Here is a 27,417-nt window from a genome sequence, read left to right as displayed (position 1 = left end):
AAGAGAGAGAGAGTTCAGTTTTGCCATTTCCTCTGCAGAGCTCCGGCCAACACTGGTGGCTTGTGCTGAATGTGTGTGTGCGCTCTATTCTCCCTTCCTCTTCTACCTCTAGCCATAGTGGTGTGAGAGAACATCGGTGTGTGCTGTATGTGTGTGCGCGCTCTCTTCTCCCTCTCTCTTCTACCTCCAGCCATAGTGTGTGTGAGAACGTCGGTGAGCGGTCGGCTCACCCATGCAGGAGATCCTGGGCCCAACAGGAACTACCGAGTGCAATCGATCATTATCCAAGGGTGCTTCTGCCAGAACCCACAACCCAGGTCCCAGGTCAACGTGGTCCACTTTCACATCCCACCGCTCTCTTGGTGTGTCATTGTGGCTGCCCTCAGCCCCGGAAGTTCTTCTGCCTGTAGACATTAGCAATGGGCGTTTTTATCTTTAGCTATTGTTCCCTATAGACAAAACTAAAGCAATTAGAAAATGAAGGCAATGAGACAAGTATGGAAGCATGGAAGATCAAGGGAAAAATAGTTTAAATAAAAGTATTAATTTTGAAAGAAGACCTTCACTATCTCATGGGCTTCCTTTTCACTTTTTCCAGATTTCACTAGCACCCAAAAGCATGTATTGTATTGGTTACCAGCATGACCTGAAAATTAATGGATATAAATGAACCAAGCTATTTTGTTCTTGTGGTTTCTTGAACTGATGGAGTAGCAAAGCTCTTGCAGTAGGATATCTTAAAAAAATTAATGGACATAGACATAAACAGCATATAGCTATACAAGCACTGAAACCTAGTTCATTCAGACTAAATTAAAAGAACAAATAAATTCAGGTGTATATAACTTACACTCTGTTTGCCTCGATGACAAGTATTCACATACGATCTTTAATTTTGGATAACATAGAGCTTCTGCCTCAAAGCGTGGTGTCTGTTAGAATAATCTACTGCTTTCCTTGTGTGAACACAGCAAGGGAAGGCGGTGCCGAAAAGGCCCCCTGCTGTCATACTGTAGCCGCTGCAGGTGCAGGCACCGCACGGCTCACCTACAGCACTGTAGCCACATATAGAGGCCGGCGTAGAGTCAACCCTATATGTTATCTAGTCACTGTTGCAGCAGGGTAGCTGTACTAGGACTAGATGGATAGAGTTGTATCAATAGACTACCATGGCAACTCAGTAAAGAGAGTTCAGATTTGCCATCTCCCAGATAGGGCTTCGGCCAACGCTAGTGTCTTGTACTGTGTGTGTATGCTCTATTCTCCCTTCTTCTTCAAGCTCTAGCCATAGTGTGTGGGGACGGACAATGCTTGTTCATGGTCGACACGGCTAGTGGGTGCTCGGCAAGACTGGTGAGTGGTTCACTCACCTGAGACAGTGATCCTATGGGCCAACAAGTGGTATAAGAGCCATACAAGCGTTGTCGCCAAACTAACTACTGGCGATGATGGATGGTTTGGAGATGGGCGACAGCAGTGGCACTACTGTGGCTACCCAGCCATGACCAGACGTTGTTGTTCGTACGGTGCGGGAGGTCAGCGACACCAGTTGGCCGACACTGACTCGCACCAACTATGGAGAGTGGTTGGTGACCATGAAGGTCAAGCATAGAGCCCGATGGCTCTAGAATGCTATTGACAAGGGCACCAAAAATGAGGAAAATGACATGTCAGCATTGGAGGCTATCCTCGCTACTGTACCGGTGTAGTATAGGGAGTCGTTGGAGGCGAAGAGCTCTGCTAAGGAGGCGTGGGAGGCTATTGCGGCGATGCACATCGGTTCCGACTGCACAAAGAAGGCAACAACCTAGCTTCTGAAGTAGGAGTACGCTAACCTCAAGTTCAAGGATGGTGAAATAGTGGAGAACTTCTCCCTCCACCTGCAAATGCTCATCAGCAAGCTAAAGAGCCATGTCATCACCATCGATGAAGAGGAGGCGGTCTCTAAGTACCTCAACTCTGTGCCAGCAAAGTACATCCAGATCGCTCTCTTCATAGATACGATGCTGGACTTATCCACCCTCACCATTGAGGATGTGACAGGCCATCTGCGGGCGGTGGACGAGCGCCTGGAGTAGGCAACAGCAACAAAGGACAATGACAAACTACTGTTGACGGAAGAGGAGTGGGCTGCTCGGAGGAACTCTAGGAAGGCAGCCTCCTCCAGCCGCAGTGGCGATGACAACCGCCATGGCAGGGCTTCTTCAGAGAAGAAGTAGGTTGACCCCAACGCCTATCGGCGCTGTGGGAAGATGGGCCATTGGGCACGGAAGTGCCCAAACCGCAAGCAGGAAAAGAGGGCTCAGACTCATCTTAGCGCAAGCCGATGATGGACCTAGGAAGGCCCTAAAGACCGTCAACCTCAATGAACCACGTGCCCAAGTCCACCTCAGACGTGTGGGCGCCGACCAAGAGCAGCGGTGGTATCTGGACTCTAGTGCCAACAACCACATGATGGGCTCCAAGGCATCCTTCTTCGAGCTCTAGACGATGTTATTGGTACGGTGAAGTTTGGTGAAGGCTCACGGGTGGCAATCCAAGGACGCAACACCATCATCTTTAGGTGCTAGAACGGAGAGCACCGCACGCTAATGGATGTATATTACATCCCGCAGCTACATTCTAGCATCATCATCATTGGTCAGTTGGATAAGTGTGGTAGCGAGGTACTGATCAAGGACAAAGTCCTTAGGATTAGGGACTAGGAGCAGCGACTTCTTGCTAAGGTGAAGAGGTCCCTGAACCGGTTGTACCTACTCAACCTAAAGGTAGAGCAGCTAGTGTGCCTAGCGGCAAGGCACTCCGAGGAACCATGGATGTGGCATGCCCAGTTTGGACATCTTAGCTTCGACGTGCTTGGTTGGCTAGAGAAGATGGTCCAAGGGCTACCCCACATCAAGCACGGAGGCGAGCTGTGTGATAGCTGCCTGGCCGAGAAGCAGAGGAGGCTACCATTCTCAAAGGTGGCCAAGTATCGCGCGAAGGATGCTCTCGAGCTCATCCACGGCGACCTCTGCGGGCCGATCACGCCTGCTACAAACGGTGGTTGGTGGTACTTCCACCTGCTCGTGGATGATTGCAGTCGCTACATGTGGCTGCAACTCCTGATGAGCAAGGATGAAGCGGCGGTGGCGATCAAGAAGTTCAAGATGCGCGTGGAGGCTGAGAGTAGCAAGAAGCTTCGCGTGCTGAGGACTGATCATGGCGGCGAATTTACTTCGATGGAGTTCACTGTGTACTGCGCGGATCAGGGTGTGATGCGATACCACACCATGCTGTACTCGTCACAATAGAATGGCGTGGTGGAGAGGCAGAAATAGATGGTGGTCGGCATAGCCCGATCCATGATGAAGGGGCCAAAGGCATGCCAACAAGGTTCTGGGGTGAGGCGGTGACTACGGCGGTGTTCATCCTCAACCGCGCTTCGACCAAGGCCCTGATGGGCAAGACACCATTCGAAGCTTGGTATGGGCGCAAGCCGTGCATGTCCTTCCTCTGGACATTCGGCTGCATCAGGCATGTTAGGAAGACGAAGTCGAACCTCACCAAGTTGGAGGATAGGAGCACACCGATGGTGTTTCTGGGCTACGCAAAGGGTACCAAGGCATACTGGCTCTATGACCCACGTGGAGACAAGGTGCTTGTCTCACGCGACGTCGTGTTCAACGAGAAGGTAGCTTGGGACTAGAGCAGTCCGAGCATGGGGGAAGCTGGCGGCTTCATCAGCACCTTCATCATCGAGCACCTGGTCATCCACAGTGGTGGAGACGCTGCGAAAGAGGTGGCGAGCACTTCAGGAGGAGTGCCAAGCACTCCAACGGTAGAGCTAAGCACTCTTGGGGCTGTGCCGAGCACTTCGAGAGGGATGCCGAGCACTCAGGGAGGAGTGCCGAGCACTCCTGGAGGGATGCTGAGCATGCCAGGAGTGGTGCCGGGAGGTTTTGCAGTGGTGGCGGCCACTCTAGGACGGGTGTCGAGCACTCCTGTGGCGGAGCCAAGAGGTCTTGTAGTGGTGCCGACCACTCCAAGACTGAGGCTGGGCACTCCTATAGTATGGCCAAACACTGTAGGAGTTATGACGAGCTGTCTAGAAGTAGTGCCGAGCACTGCAACCAGGGTACCGAGCACTCAAGGTGCTATGCCGAGCACTCCGGCAGAACAGGGAACTCCATCGATGCTAATGGAGTTCGCCTCACCTCCAAGTGACATCACTGAGTTCGTGGATGCCTTCCACGAAGGTGAGGAGGTGTGGTTCCACACACTGGACGACATCGTCGGTGGCACAGGACCCTCAGGACTAGCTAGTCGGCTGCTCAATGACGTAGAGCTGCTGCTCGTCAGTGTAGAGGAACCATCCATGTTCGCGCTAGCCGAGTGGGACGAAAACTAGCGATGGGCGATGCTAGAGGAGATGAAGGCGATCGAGGAAAATAAGACATGGTAGCTCGTCGATCCACCTCTAGGATGCCGTCCGGTCAGCCTGAAGTGGGTGTACAAGGTCAAGCGGGATGAGCTTGGCGCCATTATCAAGCGCAAGGCACGCCTCGTCGCCTAGGCTTTGTTCAGCGTGAGGGCATATACTTTGAGGAGGTCTTTGCGCCAGTAGTGTGCGTGGAGTCTATCCGTTTGCTACTAGCATTGGCAGCAACAAAGGACTGGCGCGTCCATCACTTGGACGTTAAATCGGCCTTTCTCAATGGCGAGCTGGCGAAGATGGTCTTCGTCAGGCAACCTCCAAGTTTTGCCATCAAGGGAGAGGAGCACAAGGTGCTTCGACTATGTAAGGTGCTCTACGGACTGTGGCAGACCCCACGAGCATGGAACGCCAAGCTTGACGCCACGCTGGGCGAGCTTGGGTTTCAACGGTGCGCAACCGAGCGTGCGCTCTACACGCGACGACGGGGGAAGGAGGAGCTCGTCGTCGGCGTGTATGTGGATGACTTAATTGTCACTAGCGCATGCACGGAGGACATCAACGGCTTCAAGCGTGAGATGTCAGCTCATTTTCGAATGAGCAATCTCGACGCACTCTCCTACTACCTCGACATCGAGGTGAGACAGGGGAAGGAGGAACTCACGCTCAGTCAGAGTGCGTATACCTCCAAGCTGTTGGAGAGGAGCGGCATGGCTGTGCAAGCCATGCGTGACTCCGATGGAGGAGCGGCTGAAGCTGACGAAGGCCAGCACCGCGGCGAATGTGGATGCAACACTCTACCGGAGCATCATCGGCGGTCTACGCTACCTAGCCCACACGAGACCGGACATTGCGTTCACCGTGGGCTACGTCAGTCGCTTCATGGAGGATCCCAGAGAGGATCACTGGGCTACGGTGAAGCGGCTACTATGCTACGTCAAGGGGATGATAGATCATGGGATCATCTTTCTAAAGACCGGCGGGAGTAGGCTGCAGCTCACCGTGTTCAGCGATGCAGACATGGCGGGGGACATCGACGGATGACGGAGCACCTCTGGTGTGCTTGTCTTCCTCGGGTCGGCTCCAATTTCATGGCTGTCGCTGAAACAGAAGGTGGTGGTGCTATCTACGTGCGAGGCAGAGTATGTAGTGGCGGCCACAGCGGTGTGCCAAGTTGTGTGGCTGCGCCGGCTGCTAGGCGAGCTGACCGACGTGGAAGCTCACCCACCAGCACTGATAGTGGACAACCAGCCCGCTATCGCCCTCGCGAAGAATCCGGTTCTGCACGACCGGAGCAAATACATTGACGTGAAGTTCCACTTCCTCAGGGACTGTGTCGATGGTGGGCAGATCATCATCGAGTTCATCGAAACTGGTCGGCAACTCGTGGACGTCCTCACCAAGCCGCTCGGACGTCTTCGACTCCCGGAGCTGAAGGAGATGATCGACATGGAGGGGGTACAAGGGATAGCAGTAGGATTAGGGGAAGAATTGTTAGAATAATCTACTGCTTTCCTTGTGTGAACACAGCAAGGGAAGGCGGCGTCAAAAAGTCCCCCTGTTGTGATACTGTAGCCGCTGCAGGTGCAGGCGCCGCACGGCTCACCTGCAGCACTATAGCCACATGCAGAGGCCGGCGCAGAGTCAGCCCTATATGTTATCTAGTCACTGTTGCAGCAGGGCAGCTGTACTGGGACTAGATGGATAGAGTTGTATAAATAGACTACCATGGCAACTCAGTAAAGAGAGTTCAGATTTGCTATCTCCCAGACAGGACTTCGGCCAACGCTGGTGTCTTGTACTGTGTGTGTATGCTCTGTTTTCTCTTCTTCTTTAAGCTGTAGCCATAGTGTGTGGGGACAACGCTTGTTCGTGGTCAGCACGGCTAGTGGGTGTCGGCAACATTAGCGGGTGCTCGGCAAGACTGGTGAGTGGTTCCCTCACCTGAGCCGGTGATCCTGTGGGCCAACAGTGTCTGCATTAATTTTGTGTAGGGGAAGAACTCTTTCCATTTCGTCATGTAAAGAGAAGTGAAATAGGAAGAACATGATTAAAAGATTAGGCTGCAAAAGAAGTTGGCATCATTTCAAACCAAAGCAGTTAGCCCTTGTAGTACAAATACAGCACAGATGCATAACGATGATAACTACCTTTCCTGTCTCTGATATAGTTCAGTCTTCTCGTGGAACACAAAACTGCAACAGTAACAACAAAGAATGGTTATCTGCAATGGATGGCAATAAATAATGATCATCCGCAAGGAATGTTTGTTTAAATATATGTTAATATTTCCAGATATTGTATGCTTTACTTACACTTTTCATTAATCTTCTCATGCCAAGGCTATATTTATTCAGATCACTTCTGTTCATGAGATGAAACTTTACCATTCAAAACGTATATTTTGATTTCTTACAGTAGTTTTTATCAGTTCTTTAACTCCATGAGCTCCATGGACAGTTATTTGAAGAAGTATAATATACCTATACTCATTGCTAAAACCATATCCAAAGACAATGTCAGCGTATTGCTCCATCATCAAAGATGCAGATTTATTCATCAGCCTTAGTGCAGTCTCATCATTTGGCTTGTCAAATGAATGAATTGTTGAGAATCTGAGAAGGGGGTGGGGTGGGGGATGAAGCAACCCAGTTAATGAGGCAATCAAGTTAATGCTAAAGAGAACCAGCATGCTTTTGATATATAAAAAGAAGAGGGATCATTACTGATCAAATTGGCAAGCATGGATGCGAACAACGATCCAATTACAAGGTGGAAGCATGCGGTTGATGCCAAACTTCTTTACAAACTCATGGGTAAATTTTCCTGTCCCCAAACACAACAATTAAGTTAATGATATATATACCCTCGTAGTCGTAGCTTGATCTGTAGTTGAAAGGATAGATGAACAATTCAAACCGACCTTCTCGAAGAATGTCTCGATGATTTTCCCAAAACTCAGGCCCTATGATATCAATATGTGCCACTGTAACTTTCAATCTTGGTCTTTTTATGGGATCCCCAGTCACCAATCTTCACTGTTGTTTCTACCTACAGTTATGCACAGTACATTATAAGAAAAACGTTATTTTGCACAGTACATTTGTAGCATCACCTTCTCTCGGTAAACACTAGATCCTTTGCGGAACATAGCCGGTTCATCATCATAGTTTATTTGGAATTGTTGAGCAAGCAGGTCATTCTTGTCCTTTGCAAATGTTCCCTAGAAGAATACAACTTGAATTAAAACACTTATACAATTGCGACAAAAAGGTCATCAACTCAAGAAAAGTAATACTACCTTCAAGCTAGCTGATCCTCTTGTTCACTTTTTCCAGACTTCACCAACATCCAGAAGCAGGTATTGTACTGATTATTTATATGGCCTAAAGGCACCAGCAAAGAATATGCATTCAGTCAACTAATCAAATTATTGTTCAATTATTATGCATACATAGATCACTCTTTTCTTTTTACGTTAACGAAGCTTCATGGCTTGTACAACTTTGGTGGAATGGTGCTGTTTTCTTGTAGGACTTCAGGGCAAACACGCTGCAGTTGCAGTAGCTTACAGTCCACTTGTCTCCAAGCCAAATAATCACGAATAGTCTTCAAATTTGGGTAACATACAGCCCGAGCATCAAAATATGGTGGCTCCTTCAGCTCTTTATTAGGAAAGAAGTCTTTCCACTTCATTACGCACACAGAAGTGAAGTAGGAAACACATAAAGAGAGAATTTTGCTGAAGTTATTGGTAGAGATGTCAATATCATGATGCCATGAACATTTGCTCATAGTTCAGAAACAAAAGGCACATAGATGAGCATTCCCAATATCAGTGAAAAAGTGAAACTGAATGAGTTACCTTTCTCGTCGGTGATAGAACTCTGTTTCCTCTCTGAAAATGAAACTGCAGGGTAAACAAGAATATAAGAAATTTATAATAATAGAGCAGACATCAATGCATTATTTGTTAGAAAGTTCATTTTTTATTTTATCTATGCATCTGTTTCCTAACACCCCCCCCCCCACACACACACTAAACCGGATCTTTGCCGTGTGTCCAAGGCACACGGCGAAGCCCAAAAATCACTCGGCAAAGATTTTACCGAGTGTTACACTCGGCAAATAGTACACGGCGTATACGGTGATGGCAAAAGTTTATTTGCCGAGTGTTTTTTATCGGACACTCGGCAAAGACGTTGCCGAGTGCTGAAACCAATGCTCGGCAAAAAAAAGTAATGTGACGGCACGGAGATGGTCACGGCGTGTTTGCCGAGTGTCTAACAGCCTTAGCACTCGGCAAACATAATATTGTTTGCCGAGTGCCCCAGCCATGACACTCGGCAAAAATCCATGTTTGCCGAGTGTCCCAGCCCAGACACTTGGCAAATAATCCATGTTTACCGAGTGTCACATCCCGGTCACTCGGCAAAGATTGGCCATTCTAGACCTAGCTTTTGGTCTCTTCGCCGAGTGTCCAGGCGCTGACTCGGCAAACATGCCTTCTTTGCCGAGTGTCACAAGACACTCAGCAAAGAAGCCATTTTAGCCCCAGAATGCACAGATTTTTGCCACGTGTCCGCTTTGCCGAGTGTATTTTGCATGGCACTCGGCAAATAGCCCTTTTGCCGAGTGTAACACTCGGTAAAGCTGCCACATATAATCAGTTTATTTGGTTCGGTCATAGCCACGTACCATATTCAAATAAACATCACATCCATCACAGATAGTTCACAATAGGCATCACAGGCAGTTCATATAGATATATCGACCACATCACAGATGCAAATAAACTTCAGAATCACAAGTACATAGTTCTTAGTCGCTCTCCAGGCTCATCAGGAATGCAAATAAACTATGACCACGGTGACCAATGTGACCACTGTCGGTCATAAGGCTCATTCGATGCCACAGATTGATTCTGCACAAAGGAGAGGAGATAAATCATTAACAGTGATTGAGAACGAAACATACAAGTATTAGAAATAAACTAGCAACTAGAAAAAGTGATTAATTCTGCGGAAACTAAAAGTAGCTAAGTTACAGTGATTGAGAACGAAACAGTGATTACAAGGTTAACTACAAACTAGAAATAAACTAGAAATTAGAAACTATAAACATACACACTTCACAAAGGAGAAAAGATTGATTATGCATAAACTAGAAACTATGATTATAAGGTTGTGAAGTGACTCACAGTGCCCGAAACAGTATTTGGAGCAGGTTGAGGAGGAGGGACTGGCATCGGTGGTGGAGGTTGACCGATTGTAGCATAAACACATCTCATATATTCAAACATCTACAGCTGCTCTGCCTCCATCCTCTGCCGCTCTGCCTCCATCTTCGTCTCTAGCTCCTCCCAGCGCCTCGTTTCTTGTTCCAGCTGAGCCTACAATATTTCATCATAATATTACAATGCAATGCAAAAGTATGTAAAAATCAATGAACGATGAATAAAACAGAAATAACCTAGAGTGCGTTCATCTGGAATCGTGTAGAGTCCGGCCGTGGGCGTATCGCCGGGCTGGAACTCGTGCTCCGTGCTTGAATCTAGGAGAGAGTGGGAGTACTGACCGTGTCGATTGTGCCATCGCCAATCCAGAACCGGCCATGCTTCTTGCCTCCTCCTACCCTCATGACCACTTCTCCATCAAGGTCATGGGCGCTCGGATCGTACTCTAGGCCATGGACCGTCCTTGCCATTGATGTGTATCCATCGAGGTGGTTGTGGATGGACTCATTGCTGTACGCTGAGGGCAGGTCCTCCGGGTGAAAGGTCCTTGTGTAGTTTTGGTAATTGAGTGACAACCTAGGTGGACTAATTCTGTTTATGTGCGATACATATGTAATTAGTCCATAGGTACATGTGTGTGAGCAACATATGCCATGAAGGTGGAAATGGCTCGAAGATGTTGCAAAGCTCACACATGTGATGATGTAGGAGCTCATTGCATATGAGACATGACATTGAGTCATGTGACTAAGGTGGATAAGATCAAGACAAGACTTGGCTTGACCAGTTGCAAGCGTGAAGGACAAGTCAGAGGCTTTGGAGCGATGGACCGTGTGATGGTGAAGCTTGAGCAAGACTTGGCGCCGATGGACGAAGGCAACGGTGAAAAGCAAGTGAAGTCAAGATCGATGAACCAATAAGGTCACATGATGATATGAAGTGGATCATATCATTTGGTGATTAGTTGGTGCATGTGTTGCATCAACAATGGAGGAGTTGGAATGGAATGCGCAAGGCAAAGGTATAACCTAGGATATTTCATTTCACCGGTCATAGGTTGTGTAGAGAAGTGCTTGATCGGGTTTAGGATAGATGACTGTACTATCAAGGGGGGCAAACTTGTTTGCATATCGGTCATCTAGTGCCACTCGAGTGACCTAACTTTGCATCGTTGCTAGGATCGAGTGGCGCGGCAAGTTGAGTGGTTAACTCCTTGAAAAATGTTTGTGAAAAGCTAACACATGTGCACAAGGTGTTGTACAATTGGTGGTGTTGGCACATTTACAAAGGAGAAGTTGGTGAAGAAAAGGAGTTGAACGCGCAGGTCACGGGGTGACCGGACATGTCCGATATGAGTACCGGATGCGTCCGGTATCTAACTCAGGCGACGTTCCCGACATGACCGGACGCGTCCGATATTGATATTGGACGCGTCTGGTATTCTAGCCAGGCATGGGTAGAGTTGCCGAGGTGACCGGACTCTAGCTCAGTGGAGTGACCGGACGCTGATGAGTTACTGTTCAACGTCAGGTCAAAGTGATATAGCCCGAAGCAGGATTGCAGAGAGTGACTGGATGCGTCTGGTCGCAACACCAGACACATCCCGTGTGAACCAGCAATCTCGGGTTTTCAGCGCAATAATTGATTGGACGCTGGGAGCGTCCGATTCGGTGTGATCGGACGCGTCTGGTCGGCCCAGAGTGGCTTTGGGAGCTCTCTGGACTTGACCGAACGCTGTGTCTCCCTCGTCCGATCATTTTCTAACAATGCGTCCAATGCGTTGTGTCGGAGCGTGTCAGAGAGGGCTGTTGGGCGGCAACGGTTACTTCATTTGAATGGGGCACGTGGCGATCAAGCAGTGACCAGACACAGTGACCTGCGCGTCTGGTCGTCCCAAAATCTGCCCAGTAAAGGGGTAATGGCTATTTTAGCCTGTGGGGCTATAAATAGAAGAGGGTCTCAGCCATGGCTGAGTGAGAGCACCTTAGGGGACTTTGTGTCTATGCTTGAGAGTGCTTAGGAGCACTCCATCTCATATATGTGTGATAGTGATCATCCAATTGTGTGAGAGAGCGATTCTAGTGCGATTGCATCGTGAGGTTGTATCGAGCGGCACTAGATCAAGTTGCAAGCCAGTGGTGCTTGTTACTCTTGGAGGTTGCTACCTCCTAGATAGCTTGGTGGTGGTCTCCGTCGAAGCCCGCAAGAAGCTTGTGCGGTGCTCTGGAGAAGAGCTTTATGAGGGGCATTGTGCTCGTCCCGCGGGAGCCACGAAGAGCAACTCTAGTAGAGCGAGACGCGAAGGGCGACAAGTGCTAGATCTTGTGGTAAGCACTCCATGTGGAAGAGTGTGACTTGTGGGTCACCACTAGCAAGAGGACCAGTGGCAACCTTGGAGCTTGTCTCAACGGGGACGTAGCATGTTGGCAAGCACATGAACCTCGGGAGAAAATCACCGTGTTAACTTTACTCTTGCCGTTGGTTTGCAATCCCCTTACACAAGCTTGTAATCACTTTCATATACATTGTGCTTGTGTAGTTGCTCTTGTAATTAGTTAGCTTGTGTAGCTCGCTAGTTACCTTCTTGCTTGTGTAGCATAAAAGTAGCTCTCTTGCGTGGCTAATTTGGTTTGTGTAACCTTGTTAGTCACATTGATTAGTTTGTGTAGCTAAGTATTTGCGCTCTCTAATTTGGCATTGGTTGCCTTGTTATTGAGCATTGCTAGTGAGCTTAGGAGCTCTGTGCTTTTGCTTACTAGAATTGTGTAGGAGCTCCCCGGTGTGCAAAATACTATTGGCATAGGTTTGTGTGACCTTGCTCCTAGAATTGGATAGGTGAGCTCTAGCTACCCCAGCAGCTTTGTTGCCTAATTAGGATCTTTATAAGGTGTGGAACTTCGTTAGAGGGGTGTAGTCTCGGCTAGACCGATTGTTTTAATTCTGCATTTGTTTCAGTTAGTCAGAGCGATTAAATTTAGAAAGGACTATTCACCCTCCTCTAGTCCGCCATCTCGACCTTTCAATTGGTATCAGAGTGAGGTCTCTCATTTGTGGTCTTCACCGACCTGAGAGGATGGCGTCTAGTGGGCTAGATGTTTGTGAGACACACATTTTTTATGGCACAAACTTTGCATTTTAGAAAAATCACATGCTTGATTATTTTCGTGCAAAGGGACCTAAGTTTTAGTGGATTGTCACTAGTGGTCTCACTCATGTCTTGGACCATAGAAATCTCACCAAAGCTCAAAGAGTTCTCTATGAACTTGATGCACATGCTTGTTGTTATCTAATGGATGCTTTGAGCTTTGATTTAATGAAAATGATAAATTATGTGGGAACCGCTCGTGAGATATGGGAATCAATCAAGCACACCTTCGGTGATTCCTCCACGTGGGATGATGGCAAATTCAAGAAGGAGGATGATCCCAAGGAGGAGGCACATGAGCGTGTTGAGCATGACCACAATTTGGTGATTGTGGAAGATTGCTCCACCTCATGGTCAAGTGATGATGACGATCTTTCTTCCACAAGATCACTTGACAAGATTGATGGTGATGCCTCAAGTGATGTACATGATGATCCTACCCCATGCACACTTGATGGTGATGATGGTTCATGCTCGAGCCATGATTGCAATGCAACTACAAGCCCTTCCACTACACCACATTGTTTCATGTCACAAGATGACACCAAGGTATCAAATGCTAATGTGGTTGATCATGTTGATTCATATGATGAGCTTGTTAGTAGACTTGCTAGCATAACCATGTCTTTAGAAAATGAGAGAGCTAAAACATTGAAATTGGAAAATAAAAACTCATTTCTAAAGAACTCATGTGAAGAACATAAGAAATTACTTGATGTTCTTAAATCTTCATATGGTGAGCTAAAGTTGACTAATGAGACACTACTTGCATCTTATGAAGAATTATTAGAACAACATGCTTCTCACATTAAAGTGTTTTCAAAGAAACTTAAAAATAATGAGAGCTCATCACATGAGTCAAGTGATCAATTGCAACATGTGACTAACTCTTGTGATGTAGGGAAAAAGCATGTATCCACCTCTTGTAATGATTTATTAGATATGCCATGCTCTTCACATATAGATGCTTGTTCTACTTCTATGTCTTGTGAAACTAACCTTTTGAAGGAGAACAACGAGCTCAAAAATAAAGTGAAGAAATTGAAGAACAAGTTAGAGAGGTGCTATAACTCAAAAGTCACCTTTGAGTACATGTTGAAGACTCAAAGAAACTATGGTGACAAGTGTGGCCTTGGCTTCAAGAAGAAGATGACAAAGGGCGAAAAAAGAGAGAAAGAAAGATGAAGAAGCTACAACAAAGAAAGCTCTCTCATACCATGTGTTACCGGTGTCATGAAGCGGGACATCTTGCAAATAGTTGCCCTAACATTGAGAAGCTCAAGAAGATAAAAGAAGAAGAGAGGCTCAAGCATGTGAAGTGCTTCAAGTGCTGCACTTGGGGTCATCTTACCTCAATGTGCCCGACCAAGCAATTGGTGGAGCAACAAGTGAAGCCTCAACCAAAGCAACAAATTGAGCAAGAGAAGACACCCTAAGAGCAAGTCAAGATCTACCATGAAGATGGTGGTGACTTGATGACGACGAAGAAGAAAACAAGAAGGGGTGGAAAGGCAAGGCATCCAATACAAACTCAAGATGCCAAGATGATGAGCAAGAATGAAGATGAGAAGAAATATTATGCTCACATCAAGTGCTTCAAGTGTGGAAATACGGGACACTTTGTCTCTAAGTGTCCTACCAAGCTTGAGAAGAAGGTTCAAGCAATCCATGAGAGGCAAGGCAATGGGAAGCACCACATGAGCAAGGAAGAGAAGGCTCAATCAAAAAGAAAGTGCTACTCATGCCGGGAAAGGGGACATATGGCACATTCATGTTCCCTAGGTAACAATTCCAAGACTATTTCAATTAATGATGATTCTATACTTAGGAAGGATGGTAATGGTACCTCTATGGTTTCTATTGCAAAACATCCCACTACTCATACTAAGGCTTTGCCTAAGTATGTTGCTCCTAACTTGAGAGGACCCAAACTTGTTTGGGTACCATCAAAAAGTGGATGATTGATTGTAGGTACCATCGTCATTAGAAACTTGATTCAATTGATTTCATATTGATCATTATATATTGAGTCAAGATATGAAGCCGAGTGCACATCCAAACCCAATGCCAAGTGAAAATTGAGTGAAGTCCAAGTACTATCAACATACAAGTGTCATATTCAAGTTGTGGTGATTTATTGGATTATTTGATGGCTTGCAAAATTATTTGAGTTGAAGCTTGCTAGTTGGATGATCATTAAGTTAACCAAATTATATCATTTGTTGATCATTTTATTTGGGTACATATAAGTTGATTGAATTGGATAAATATGCAATGTTGCTTGCTATGAGATGTTTGAATGGATAAATAGCTTAGTAATCAAGTTTGGATTGATTTGTGTTGGATAAGTTCATAAGATGACATTTAGTAAGTGAATTGAATAGATTTATGTCTTGCGAAAGTATTCAAACAAGTTGATTCCAAGTTTGATTCACATTTGATGAAGTATAGCTCAAGTGATTGAAATATGTCCTATATTAAAAATCTGGGTGAGCTGTGATCTTAGCCATGTTTGAGTGATCAAAACTTATTGGATTGGCATAAAAAATTGGTGTACATGCTCTAGACTTATGGTATAAGATGCTGTAGAAATTTCATAAAAGTTGGATAAGAGATTCTTTGGTTTTTTAGTGGATCTTGTCAGCTATAATGCAGCAGTTTTTAGCATATAGCAGTGGTGGAAGAATTAAAATCTGGTAGCAATCTAGAAGTCAAATGAAGTTCCAATTTTTACAGCTACTAGATAACTTAGTGAATCACATCTCCACCAAATTTCGTGGTATTTGGATTTGTACTTTGGGAGATATGCATTTTTCTTTTAAGAGTACAGAATCTACCAGAAAAGTGACAATTATTGAATTTATTTGGAGTCACTTTGATTGAAAGGTCCTCAAGTTGGAAGCATATTTATAAGTGGTTGAGGTACCTAAGTTTGTTTTTGATATTATCTAGAAGCATGATAAGAAAAGAGTACATGGGCATTTGACTGTGGAGTGTACTTTGCACACATTCGGTACTCAAATTGGAAGATCAAGATCAAACTTAAGATGAAGATGAAGTTTAAGTTTAAGTGATGATTGGAGATCATTTGGTAGAAAGAAAAAGACTTAAATAAGTAGAAAGAAAAGGACTTAAAGAAGGAATCAAGGTTACTCATCAAGTTAAGTCCATCACTTGGATCAATCAATGAAGTTATTTCAAGTGAGTGTCAAGAATGGTTCTTGGAGAGATGTCACTTCTCCATAGTAAAGGGCTTGCCATCCATGTGTAGGTAAACCAAGTGTGGTGCTTGGAAGGCTAACATGGAAGTGGTGATCCAAGGAACATTTGAGATGCTTAGTTGAAGCAATCAAAAGGGTTGATCAAGAAAAGAAAGCAACACCCAAAAGAGAGCTAGTTATGTCAATTCAAGTGGTATTCAAAATAGTTCTCTCATGCAAGCATTGATCAAAAGATAAAGCAAGCTAACCACAACAAGATAGTGCACTTGATCATATTAGTGGTTCTCAAATCATATGGGTGAAGAATAGATTTCATTATTCATGATTGGTCTTCACCAAGCTTATAATTGGACTTCATATTGCTATTGGAGTAATGAATTAGAATCTATATGACTATCCTCTACTCCAACATAGCAAAGGTATCATTGTAATGTGCATGATCATCTCATCCCTTACTAGTATGCAATTAGTGCATATAGTACATGCTTCATAGGATCATGTATAACAAATGAAGTGTTTAAATTCATAGCCTACCACTATTGCTTGAATGATTAGTTGATCTAGTGGTTAGTATATGAATTTGTTCATGAGCTAGTGAACCCAAGTACTTGATTTAATTTGGATTGCTAACAAGTGATAAGTACAACCTCGATAAGATAACCTCTAAATGAGTGTGAAGAAGCTTAGAGAGGGTTCAAACCGGACTTGGAAGCTTAGGTAAATAAATTTAGTTCAAGTCAACCATAGAAGCTCATGATAGTGATAAGAGTACAAGCACAAGACAACAATTCAAATAGATATCTAGTTTGTTTGTTTCAAGCGGTATCTAGACTCAAGTATTTCATTAAGAATTCACAAGTGATGTCTAGATCAACTAACAAGTGATATCCTATAAGTTGTACTCATGAAGATAACAAAAGTTTAAGAAATGTTTTTTATTGATAAATCCAACAAGTGGTTCTATACTAGAAAATTCTTTCAAGTGGTATCACATTTACACGTGGTATCAATCATGCAAGACGATGGTTCCACAAGTGATCCTCAACCTTAAGTGATCATCAAAATGAAGAATGCATCCCTCACTTCCAAGAGTTCAAGTTTAGCAAATGGATGACCCATGATATGACATAGGGGGAGGTGTCCCACAAATTGGTATCAAGGACAAAGATCCTTTGTGTGGTATCTAAGGGCTACAAGTGGTGTCATTCCAACAATCAAGTGATGTCCATAAAAAATGCAAGATTCAAGCCTCAACCATCTACCCTAAATGCAAATCTTTGCATCAATAAGACGCACACCTTTTATGAAAATTGATGACAAAGGGGGAGAGGTTGTACAAAGATATGAAAGATATGAAAGCTTTTGGAGAGATTGAGACAAAGAAGTAGAGGTTGGACATGGACATGGACAAAGAGGGAGTAACATTGAAGAAAAGAGATGGATCAAAATTCTTGGACAAGAGAAACACACAAGTAGGGGGAGCAAGCTCATGAACTTTTGATTGATTGCATTTGATATGTGCATAGTCACGTGCTTGCTTGCATTGCATAAGTTTTTAAATTCAATATGCATGCTTGTGTGGTGTATGCTAGTTGTAGAATTTGATTGATGAAATGAAAACTAGCATGCATAGGATGATAACTAGACACTTGGTATGCTTTTCAAGTAATGCTAGCACCTTGCATTTAATGTTGATCTCATGAGGTATCTAGTGCTTTGATTTCTAAGTGATATCTAGCTGACTATGGTGCTATGGATGGTATTAAAAGTGCAACTCCGATTGGTATCACACTTTAAAGGTTTATTCTATACACCTTAGCATCATTAGGTAGTAATTATACTCCCATAATTCCAATCTATGCATATGTGTGAGCTTCAAACCAAACTCTCTAGCACATATGTAGGGGGAGCTAATACTACTATTTGGGGTTTGTGGTACTTGTCCAAAATCATTTACACATGGTAAAATTGCTTGGGCAAGCAACATGAATTCAAAAGAGCTTAATTTCCATATCTTTGTAGAGTTGTCATCAATTACCAAAAAGAAGAAGATTGAAAGGTCCTTGTGTGGTTTTGGTAATTGAGTGACAACCTAGGTGGACTAATTGTGTTTATGTGAGATACATAGGTAATTAGTCCATAGGTACATGTGTGTGGGCAACATATGTCATGAAGGTGGAAATGGCTCGAAGATATTGCAAAGCTCACACATGTGATGATGTAGGAGCTCATTGCATATGAGACATGACATTGAGTCATGTGACTAAGGTGGATAAGATCAAGACAAGACTTGGCTTGACCAGTTGCAAGCATGAAGGACAAGTCAGAGGCTGTGGAGCGATGGACCGCGTGTCGGTGAAGCTTGAGCAAGACTTGGCGCCGATGGACAAAGGCAACGGTGAAAAGTAAGTGAAGTCAAGATCGACGAACCAATACGGTCATGTGATGATATGAAGTGGATCATATCATTTGGTGATTGGTTGGTGCATGTGTTGCATCAACAATGGAGGAGTTGGAATGGAATGCGCAAGGCAAAGGTATAACCTAGGGCATTTCATTTCATCGGTCATAGGTTGTGTAGAGAAGTGTTTGACCAGATTTAGGATAGATGGCCGTACTATCAAGAGAGACAAACTTGTTTGCATATCGGTCATCTAGTGCCACTCGAGTGATCTAACATTGTATCGTTGCTAGGATCGAGTGGCGCTGCAAGTTGAGTGGTTAACTCCTTGAAAAATGTTTGTGAAAAGCTAACACACGTGCATAAGGTGTTGTACACTTGGTGGTGTTGGCACATTTGCAAAGGAGAAGAAGTTGGTAAAGAAAAGGAGTTGAATACGTTGGTCACGGGGTGATCGGACGCGTTCGATATGAGTACCGAACATGTCCGATATCTGACTCAGGCGGCGTTCCCGATGTGATCGGACGCGTCCAATATCGAAATTGGACACGTCTGGTATTCTGGCAAGGCATGGGCAGAGTTGCCGAGGTGACCGGACTCTGGCTCAGTGGAGTGACCGGAGGCTGACGAGTTACTATTCAACGTTAGGTCAAAGTGATATGGCCCAAAACAGGATTGCAGAGAGCGACCGAACGCACCGGACGCGTCCGGTGTGAACCAGCATGTCTCAGGTTTTTAGCACAATAATTGATCGAACACTGGGAGTGTCTGGTCTGGTGTGATCGGACGCGTCCGGTCGGCCTAGAGTGGCTCTGGGAGCTCTTTGGACTCGACCGGACGCTGCGTCTCCCACGTCTGGTCGTTTTGTAATAGTGCGTCCAATGTGTCGTGTCAGAGCGTGTCAGAGAGGGCCGTTGGGTGGCATTGGTTACTTCGTTTAAATGAGACACGTGTTGGTCAAGCAGTGACCAGACGCAGTGACTAGACATGTCCGGTGGCCACACTGGACCCGTTTGGTGCACACAATCTACGCGTCCGGTCGTCCCAAAATCTGCCTAGTAAAAGGATAACTGCTATTTTAGCCTATGGGGCTATAAATAGAAGGGGGTCTTGGCCATGGCTGAGTGAGAGCACCTTGGGGGACTTTGTATACATGCTTGAGAGTGCTTAGGAGCCCTCCATCTCACATATACTTGATAGTGATAATCCGATTGTGTGAGAGAGCGATTCTAGTGCGATTGCATCGTGAGGTTGCATCGAGTGGCACTAGGTGATCAAGTTGCAAGCCGGTGGTGCTTGTTACTCTTGGAGGTTGCCACCTCCTAGATGGCTTGGTGGTGGTCTCTGTCAAAACCTATAAGAAGCTTGTGCGGTGCTCCAGAGAAGAGCTTTGTGAGGGGCATTGTGCTCGCCCCATGGGAGCCACGAAGAGCAACTCTAGTAGAGCGAGACGCGAAGGGCGACAAGTGGTCCGACCAGGTCAAGTCCTAGAGCTTGTGGTAAGCACTCCATGTGGGAGAGTGTGACTTGTGGGTCACCACTAGCAAGAGGACTAGCGACAACCTTGGAACTTGTCTCAATGGGGACATAGCATGTTGGCAAGCACGTGAACCTCGAGGAGAAAAATCACCGTGTCAACTTTGTTCTTCCCGTTGGTTTACAATCCCCTTACACAAGCTTGTAATTACTTTCATATACATTGTGCTTGTGTAGTTGCTCTTATAATTAGTTAGCTTGTGTAGCTCGCTAGTTACCTTCTTGCTTGTGAGCTTAGAAGTAGCTCCCTTGCGTGACTAATTTGGTTTGTGTAAACTTGTTAGTCACATTGCTTAGTTTATGTAGCTAAGTATTTGCGCTCTCCAATTTGGCATTGGTTGCCTTGTTATTGAGCATTGCTAGTGAGCTTAGGAGCTTTGTGCTTTTGCTTACTAGAATTGTGTAGGAGCTCCCCGGTGTGCAAAATACTAGTGGCATAGGTTTGTGTGACCTTGCTCCTAGAATTGGATAGGTGAGCTCTAGTTACCCCAGCACCTTTGTTGCCTAATTAGAATCTTTATAAGGTGCTTGTGAACTTCGTTAGAGGGGTGTAGTCTTGGTTAGACCGATTGTTTTAATTCCATATTTGTTTCGGTTAGCCAGCGTGATTAAATTTAGAAAGGACTATTCACCCCCCCCTCTAGTCTGCCATCTCGACCTTTTCACCGGGTTGTAGGCGACATCGGCCGTCATCTTGCCCTTGTGGACCAAAGCATATGCCATGAACTAGGAGCAAGGCTCGCCACCATGTGACGCCGACTACAAAAAAAGCAATATGATTAGAAATTATACAGAATTGAGCGTTAGAATAAAGAAATGAATTCACGTACCCATCTAGCCGTGTATTCTGAGAGGTTGAGGTTGTCTTGATGGTGTGGTGCACCAGGCATTAGCAAACATCGCTCCCGGCAAGCGTTGTGATTCTCCTCCCATGCGGGTCGCACCATCTGTCCACCATCCGAGCCTAGCACTGTAGATCGTAGGCGCACCACCATGGAGGCACCTACGGTCATCCATCCTCAACATATCAGCAAGTAATATAAAAATCAATTGCATCTATAGGTTCCTATATGGCGGTCTAATAGGTGAAGATAGGTCCTAATCCCACCCAAGAATGTGTAGATGGGGTTAGTTTCCATGCTCTACTTCTATCCGAGACATATTGTTGCCAGCACCTCCCCGTTGTTCTCCAAATACACGTCCTGGCAGGGAGATTGTGTATCCGAAGAACAACAGGGAGATGCCGCCAAAACTCCATCTCGGATCAGAGTAGAGTATGGAAACTAACCTCATCTACACATCCTCGGGCTATCCAAAAAATGTGGATAATTTGAAATAGATACGGTTATAGATATGCAAAGATCTGCATATTTCCAACCGTGTCTCTTTCGAATGGGAGATGCCTAGCTAGGTTACGTGATATACGAACATCACATGGAAAGAGGGGTGTATGATGCCTCACCTTGCTATCCTGCAAAGTGATGAGTCGAGGACGGTGGAGAATGATCTTTGCAATAGTCTCTCCTACACCAAACGAACATAATAGTGTCAATTGTAAATTTTGGCAGCACCCCCCCTACACGGTGAGGTAACCAAAACCTGCAACAAACCAATGGCACGATGGCCGACAACCACGTACACACCAAACCAATGACACGATGGCCAACAACCACATACACACTAATAATTTCATCTGTCGTGGTCTTCTACTCTCTTTTTGTTAAGCAAATGGCATAGTGTCTTTCAAGAGGAGTTAATACAATTAGCGTCTAAGCATTCATCCCTTATTCCATTTTTTATTCAGATTTCATTGCCATCCAAGTTGATCACTAGCTAATTATTCTACCTTTTGTTCAGATGAGGCGGTCTGGTATTTATAGTACCTTCGGCCGACGGGAGGCGACGGGCGCCGAAACGGCGGCGGCGGCGCGTGGGGACTAGGGGAGGGCGCTAGCCGCTGGGGGTGGCCGCTAGGGCGCCGGCGCCGGCCGAGGGAGGGCGTCGTGGGCCGGCGAGGGGCACACGCGGGACCGGCGGCGGCCGCTGGGGCGAGGGTGTGGCAGCCAGGGTAGGGCGCCGGCCGGGGGAGGGCACCGGGGGTCGGCGAGGGGGGCACGCGGGATCGGCAGCGGCCGCCAGGGCCAGGGCGTGACAGCCGGGGGAGGGCGTGGGCCGCCGGGGGAGGGCGCCGACCGGGGGAGGGAGTTGGGGGCCGGCGAGGGGAGCGTGCGGGACCAGCGAGGGTTGCCGGGGCAAGGGCGTGGCAGCCGAGGGAGGGCACTGGCTGTCGAGGGAGGGTGCCAGCAGGAGGAGGGCACCGGGGGCCAGCGAGGGGCGCGTGCGGGACCAACGGCGGCTGCGGGGGCAAGCGGCGGCGGCGGGGTGCGGCTAGCTATGTGTGCGTGTGTCTGTGTGTGTGCGCGTGTGTGTGAGGCCGGCCGGGGTGGTTATGAGGGGTTTGCCGAGTGTCGCATGTCTGACACTCGGCAAATACCAACTTTGCCGAGTGCCACGTCAGGGGCACTCGGCAATTTTTTTTATTTTTCTTCTCCTTTTCCATAACGTGTTTTTCTAAAATTATTCTGATGTACTTTGAAAATACCTTGTCAAATTCACTCAACAATATATATTTGTTTTTTCTACGAATATTATTCTATTATTTCATGCAGTTACAGCTCAAATTTAATTTATATCAATTAAAATTCTATAATTGCACTTAATAAATTAAAATTATCAAATAGATCCAAAAAATTATCAAAATTACACATGAATCAATCTATGTTCTCTATTGCCTATACAAAAAGTTTTAAAGTCAAACCCCAATTCGATCGTCACTTTGACTCTAAATCTTACCAAATCCTTCTCAACGCTACGATTCTTCTTGTGAGATACTTCGGTTTGTAAACATCGTACATGACAGATTGTGCAAAACCTTCTCAATTTTTTACCATAGGTACAAAAAACCATTCGACCACACGTATGATATCATGAGATCTTGATAAATCTCATGATTTTCACACTTCGTTTGCTTTTTTTAGAATTTAAAAACCATTTGTCGAGGGCCAAGCACCAGAGTACCCCAGGAGTTGGAACCAATAACCATCGAACGTTAAAAACTTCTGGACGGACAAGGGCGCCGCAGCATTTCTTGCCCGAATGACGGGAGTTTGGTTCCGCCTCGCCCAACGCCTTTGGGCCATCTCCGCCTCACTCGAGGGCTTAGGGATAGACTCTGCCTCGCCTGATCCCCGAGGGCTAGGCTTGGTCTCACCCAAGGGATAAGGGCCAGCTCCGCCTCGCCTGAGAGCTTAGGAATTTGCTCTGCCTCGCCTGACCCCCAAAGGATGGGCTCGGTCTCGCCCGAGGGATAAGGACTGGACTACGCCTCGCCCGATGTCTGAGGATGAACCTCACCTCACTCGATGTCCAAGGGCTGGTTTTGTCTCGCCTGACAACCTCTTCCCGTTCTCTCATGATGATAGGTACAGGGTAGGACAAGACGTTCGGGTCAACCGCGGCTTCAAGGACCATACCCTGTGCTCTGGCAGGAAAAGTACTACTAGGGAACGACGAGATGGGTGCTTTAGACCCTTCCAGGCATAGTAGGGTATGGATAGTGTTGCGGGCACGTGCTCTTCGCCCTATAGAGTTGTAGGCGCCGCCTTCGGCCCTCGGACACGGAACCCAACATAGACATACGACAACCACTACGCTCCAGAAAAGGATTCGCGACCTCCACAAATGAAGGATATGCCATCACCACGTTATGGTCCTAAGGGAGCGGCGCCCGCTTCCCGACCCCTCAGGTTCACCAGATCAGAGCACACGCTTCAGCCTCCGGACGCCCTCTCCGATCAGAAGACGTTGCCCACAGCGATACTTTGGACCCCGACCCGCGTCCCTCCAACAGGGACTTATGGGCACCAAAAGGCATGCGGAGCAAGACTGGGCAAGGCTCATAAGTCAAAACCACTATACCAGAGTCCATACCCTGCGTGGGGCAGTACTCTGAGCCATCCTGACATTCTACAGTGGCATCGACAGTATTGTAGGCGCTTATCATCCTCTCGCACCCACCATAATGGACAACAAGGCTTGGTAGACGTGAACAACAAGGCTAGGTAGCGTACACACCCCAGACCTCTCACTTGTAAAGCCGTCCCCTTCATCTATAAAAGGGGATGTGCCTCCTCCAATAAAAGGACCGACTTTTGACAGCACAACACACAACACACACAGTCAAGCTGCTACCAAGCTCTTGGCATCCTTTCGACCCTTCCATCAGAGACTTGGAACCAGTCCCTCTCTCGATCGTTTGTACCCCCTACTACGAACTATTTTTCGGTGCTAATAACACGAGCAGCAACAGATTGGACGCAGGGACATTCGGCCCGAATCAGTATAAACCTTATGTCCTTTAGCGTACCATCCGGACCTAACGCGCATTACTATAAATTTACTTGCCGGTGCTTGTACGAAACACCGACACCATTCGACCACACGTTTGTGGTCATGTTTCCTGAACAAGATGTTCAAGATTTCTTTTCATTTCCCGGGTAAGGCCTCACACTGGACTCAATAACATGAATGTCATTTTTCTATTCATTTTATTCTATTATTTGAATCACTTGCACTTCAAATTTGACTTATACAGAAAAAAAATCCTTGAAATACAATAAATTAATTAAATATAGCAAACAGATCTAGAAATATACCAAATCTTAACATGGAGTAGCACATGTTGTATGTAGAGAGTAGAAAAAGTTTCAAGGTTAGAAGAGAAAAATCTTATTTATTTGCCGAGTGCAAAAAAACCCTCGGTGAACTTATTTCTTTGCCGAGTACTGGAAAAAATACTCGATAAACTTATTTCTTTGTCGAGTGCCATTAACGGACACTCGACAAACTTATTTCTTTGTCTCTGTTTTGCCGAGTGTTTTTTTTTCAGCACTCGGCAAAGAGTTTGTTTACCGAGTGCCATTATTTTGCCGAGTGTGTTTTTTGCAGCACTCTGCAAAGAGCTTGTTTGCCGAATGCCCGATAGAATGCACTCGGCAAACATTTTTGCACTCGACAAATCTGCTGTTTCCGGTAGTGACACATGCATTCAGTACTTGCAGTGTACCAATACAACTCTTTAATGAATTACGTATTGAGCACTTTGGCCAAATAAATCAATAATGCAATGCATTTATCTATAGAAAATAAACGATGATCGCCAAGAAGTTCATATAAGAGATTCTTTTACAGTGGTATACTGTACTGCTACTGCATATAAACTAGATTTCACAATAGAAGTTATATGGGAGGATGTCAGATAGCATACCTGTACTCATCACTAACACCATAAGCATATGTCAGGGAATTTCTCAAGAACAGCAGTAGCACAAGCATTCATCAATCTTAGAGCGTTCTCATCGTTCGGTTTCTCGAAGGCGTGAATTTTCGAGAACCTACGAAAGAGAAACTAAAATTAGCAGTTAAGCAATAGAGACCATCCAACCAACAACACAGTAGAAGCTTGTTCCCCAACGAAACTATTGATACAGAAAAAGGAGGCATTGATATTTGAGAGGTGCACGGTACCTGTGGAAGTGGCAGCCATCGACGCGGACAACGATCCAGTTTGAGGGCGGGAGGCAGCGATCAAACTCGAACTCCCTCTTCACGTACTCATACTCGCTGTTGGCCATCAATCCCTCTCCCGATGCACACAACTTGACGCGCCTTGTTCCTAGAGCTACGCTTCGGATGGGAGAGTAGCAGAGAAGGCACCGACCGACCGAGGCCGCCGGAGGAGTGGAGGGTACCGCCGCCGGTGCCTGAGTAGTGCCTGACTGAAACACGAACTTGTGCCGAAGAGGAACGAGCGATACGAGCTTCGACCGCGCGCAACGACTGGGCGTGGGGGCGGAGCGGTGAGTCCGTGACGGTGGCTGGGACCAAGGTGTTGGGTTTTTTTTTCTTTTTTTTTTGGACTTCGTTGTGTGGGCGAGCGGGCAGTGGAAACCGACGGCAGCCAGGCAAAGCCGGATCCTGGTGGTGGCACGGTGGGGAGATCCTTCATCCTTCAACCGTCTGCGTTAGGGCTGGCAGCGGGTGGGTTGTTGATCGGAAATGGTCTCCCCACGACCGACGCTCCGAACGTGTTTTTTCCGGGCCTGCGTAGTCTAATACGGAGCCTGCCTGGCTTCTCTATAGAAAAAATAAATGCTGATTTCCAATTACTCCCTGTCGTGGCCTTCTTTCACCACACACATGCGTCTTTCACGGCTGACTCCACATGTTGCCCGCCCACCACTCACCTTCCTAGCACGGAGACACTCGCCGCGAGCAACGCAATCGCCCGGCGCTGTCGCCTCCACCGCGCGGGACCGCACCTGCCCGCCTTGTCATCGGGAGCCGCACAGCGGCCTTGTTCGGCTTACCCCATATTCGGCTTGTTCGACTTCTTTTTTCAGCCAGAACAGTGTTTTTTTCTCCCAACAATTCAGCCGAAACAGTGTTTTCAGCCAGTTTTAGCCAAGTTTCAGACCAGCGAACGGGGCCAGCAACTTGTCGGTGGCCGCACACAGCTGTTTGTCAGGGCCACACAGCCGCCCGCCCAGCGCCCACCGGCATCCCCCACACGCCACTCCGCGGCATCGAGCTCCGTATCGATGAGCCTCTATTCGTCCAAGCAGCAAGTAGATGCTACGCTGAAAGCAAAGAGTAGGTTTCAAGCGTTTCAGAGATATATTGCAAGTGTTGTATATCGATGTTGCAAAAGTAGATTGGGATGATGCGCATGTTGTAATGACTATACACGTATGTTTCAAGAGTATGTTCTAAATATTTTATCTGTTACAGACGTATTTTGTAAGTGTTTTACTTAGATGTTACAAAAGTAGATCTAGATATTGTATATACATGAATGTTATAAGCATATGTTTCAAGTGTTTCATACGTATATTGCAAGCGTTTTATATGAATATTGCATTGCAATGGTTTTCAAGTGTTTTAAGACGTTTTTGCAAGTGTTTCAGATGCTTGTTTCATCTGTTTTCTTTTGTATATTGCAACTGTTGCATCTGGAGGTTTGAAAAGTTACAACTGTTGCATCTGAAGGTTTCAAAAATAGATTGGGTGTTGCACATGGATGCACATGGGAAGCGGCTGGCGGCTCAGGCGACGTTCGAGGCAGCGTAGGCCCGCTGTTGAGGCGCTTGCTCACTCGCTGTGCAGGCATCGTTCTAGTGCTAGCGCCCTAGATCGGACGTCCGGGCACTAGCAAGTTTGATTGTTGATCCATCACTTTTCAATGCTTTCCTTAGGGCGCTCGTCTGTCCGGACGGCTTCTCCATCTAAAAAACATCGATTCCCCATTTCTCCTCACCTGTCGCGGCCTTATCCACCATGCCATCGGACCTCCACGCCCAACTGCATCACGCCGCCTACCCGCCGCTCACCATCTCCAGCGTCGGT

The 27,417-nt window shown here is 46.4% G+C and overlaps 1 pseudogene; it reads right to left on the bottom strand.

Moving 5' to 3' along the window:
• Positions 1 to 260: 260 nt before the first annotated feature.
• On the bottom strand, positions 261 to 25,809 carry LOC136457884 (tRNA(His) guanylyltransferase 1-like; annotated as a pseudogene).
• Between the last annotated feature and the right edge of the window lie 1,608 nt (positions 25,810 to 27,417).

This window comes from Miscanthus floridulus, chromosome 6, assembly GCF_019320115.1.
Source record: "Miscanthus floridulus cultivar M001 chromosome 6, ASM1932011v1, whole genome shotgun sequence".
Taxonomy (NCBI): domain Eukaryota; kingdom Viridiplantae; phylum Streptophyta; class Magnoliopsida; order Poales; family Poaceae; genus Miscanthus; species Miscanthus floridulus.
The sequence above is the reverse complement of the archived record's forward strand: the minus strand, read 5'-3'. Positions and strand labels throughout refer to the sequence as shown.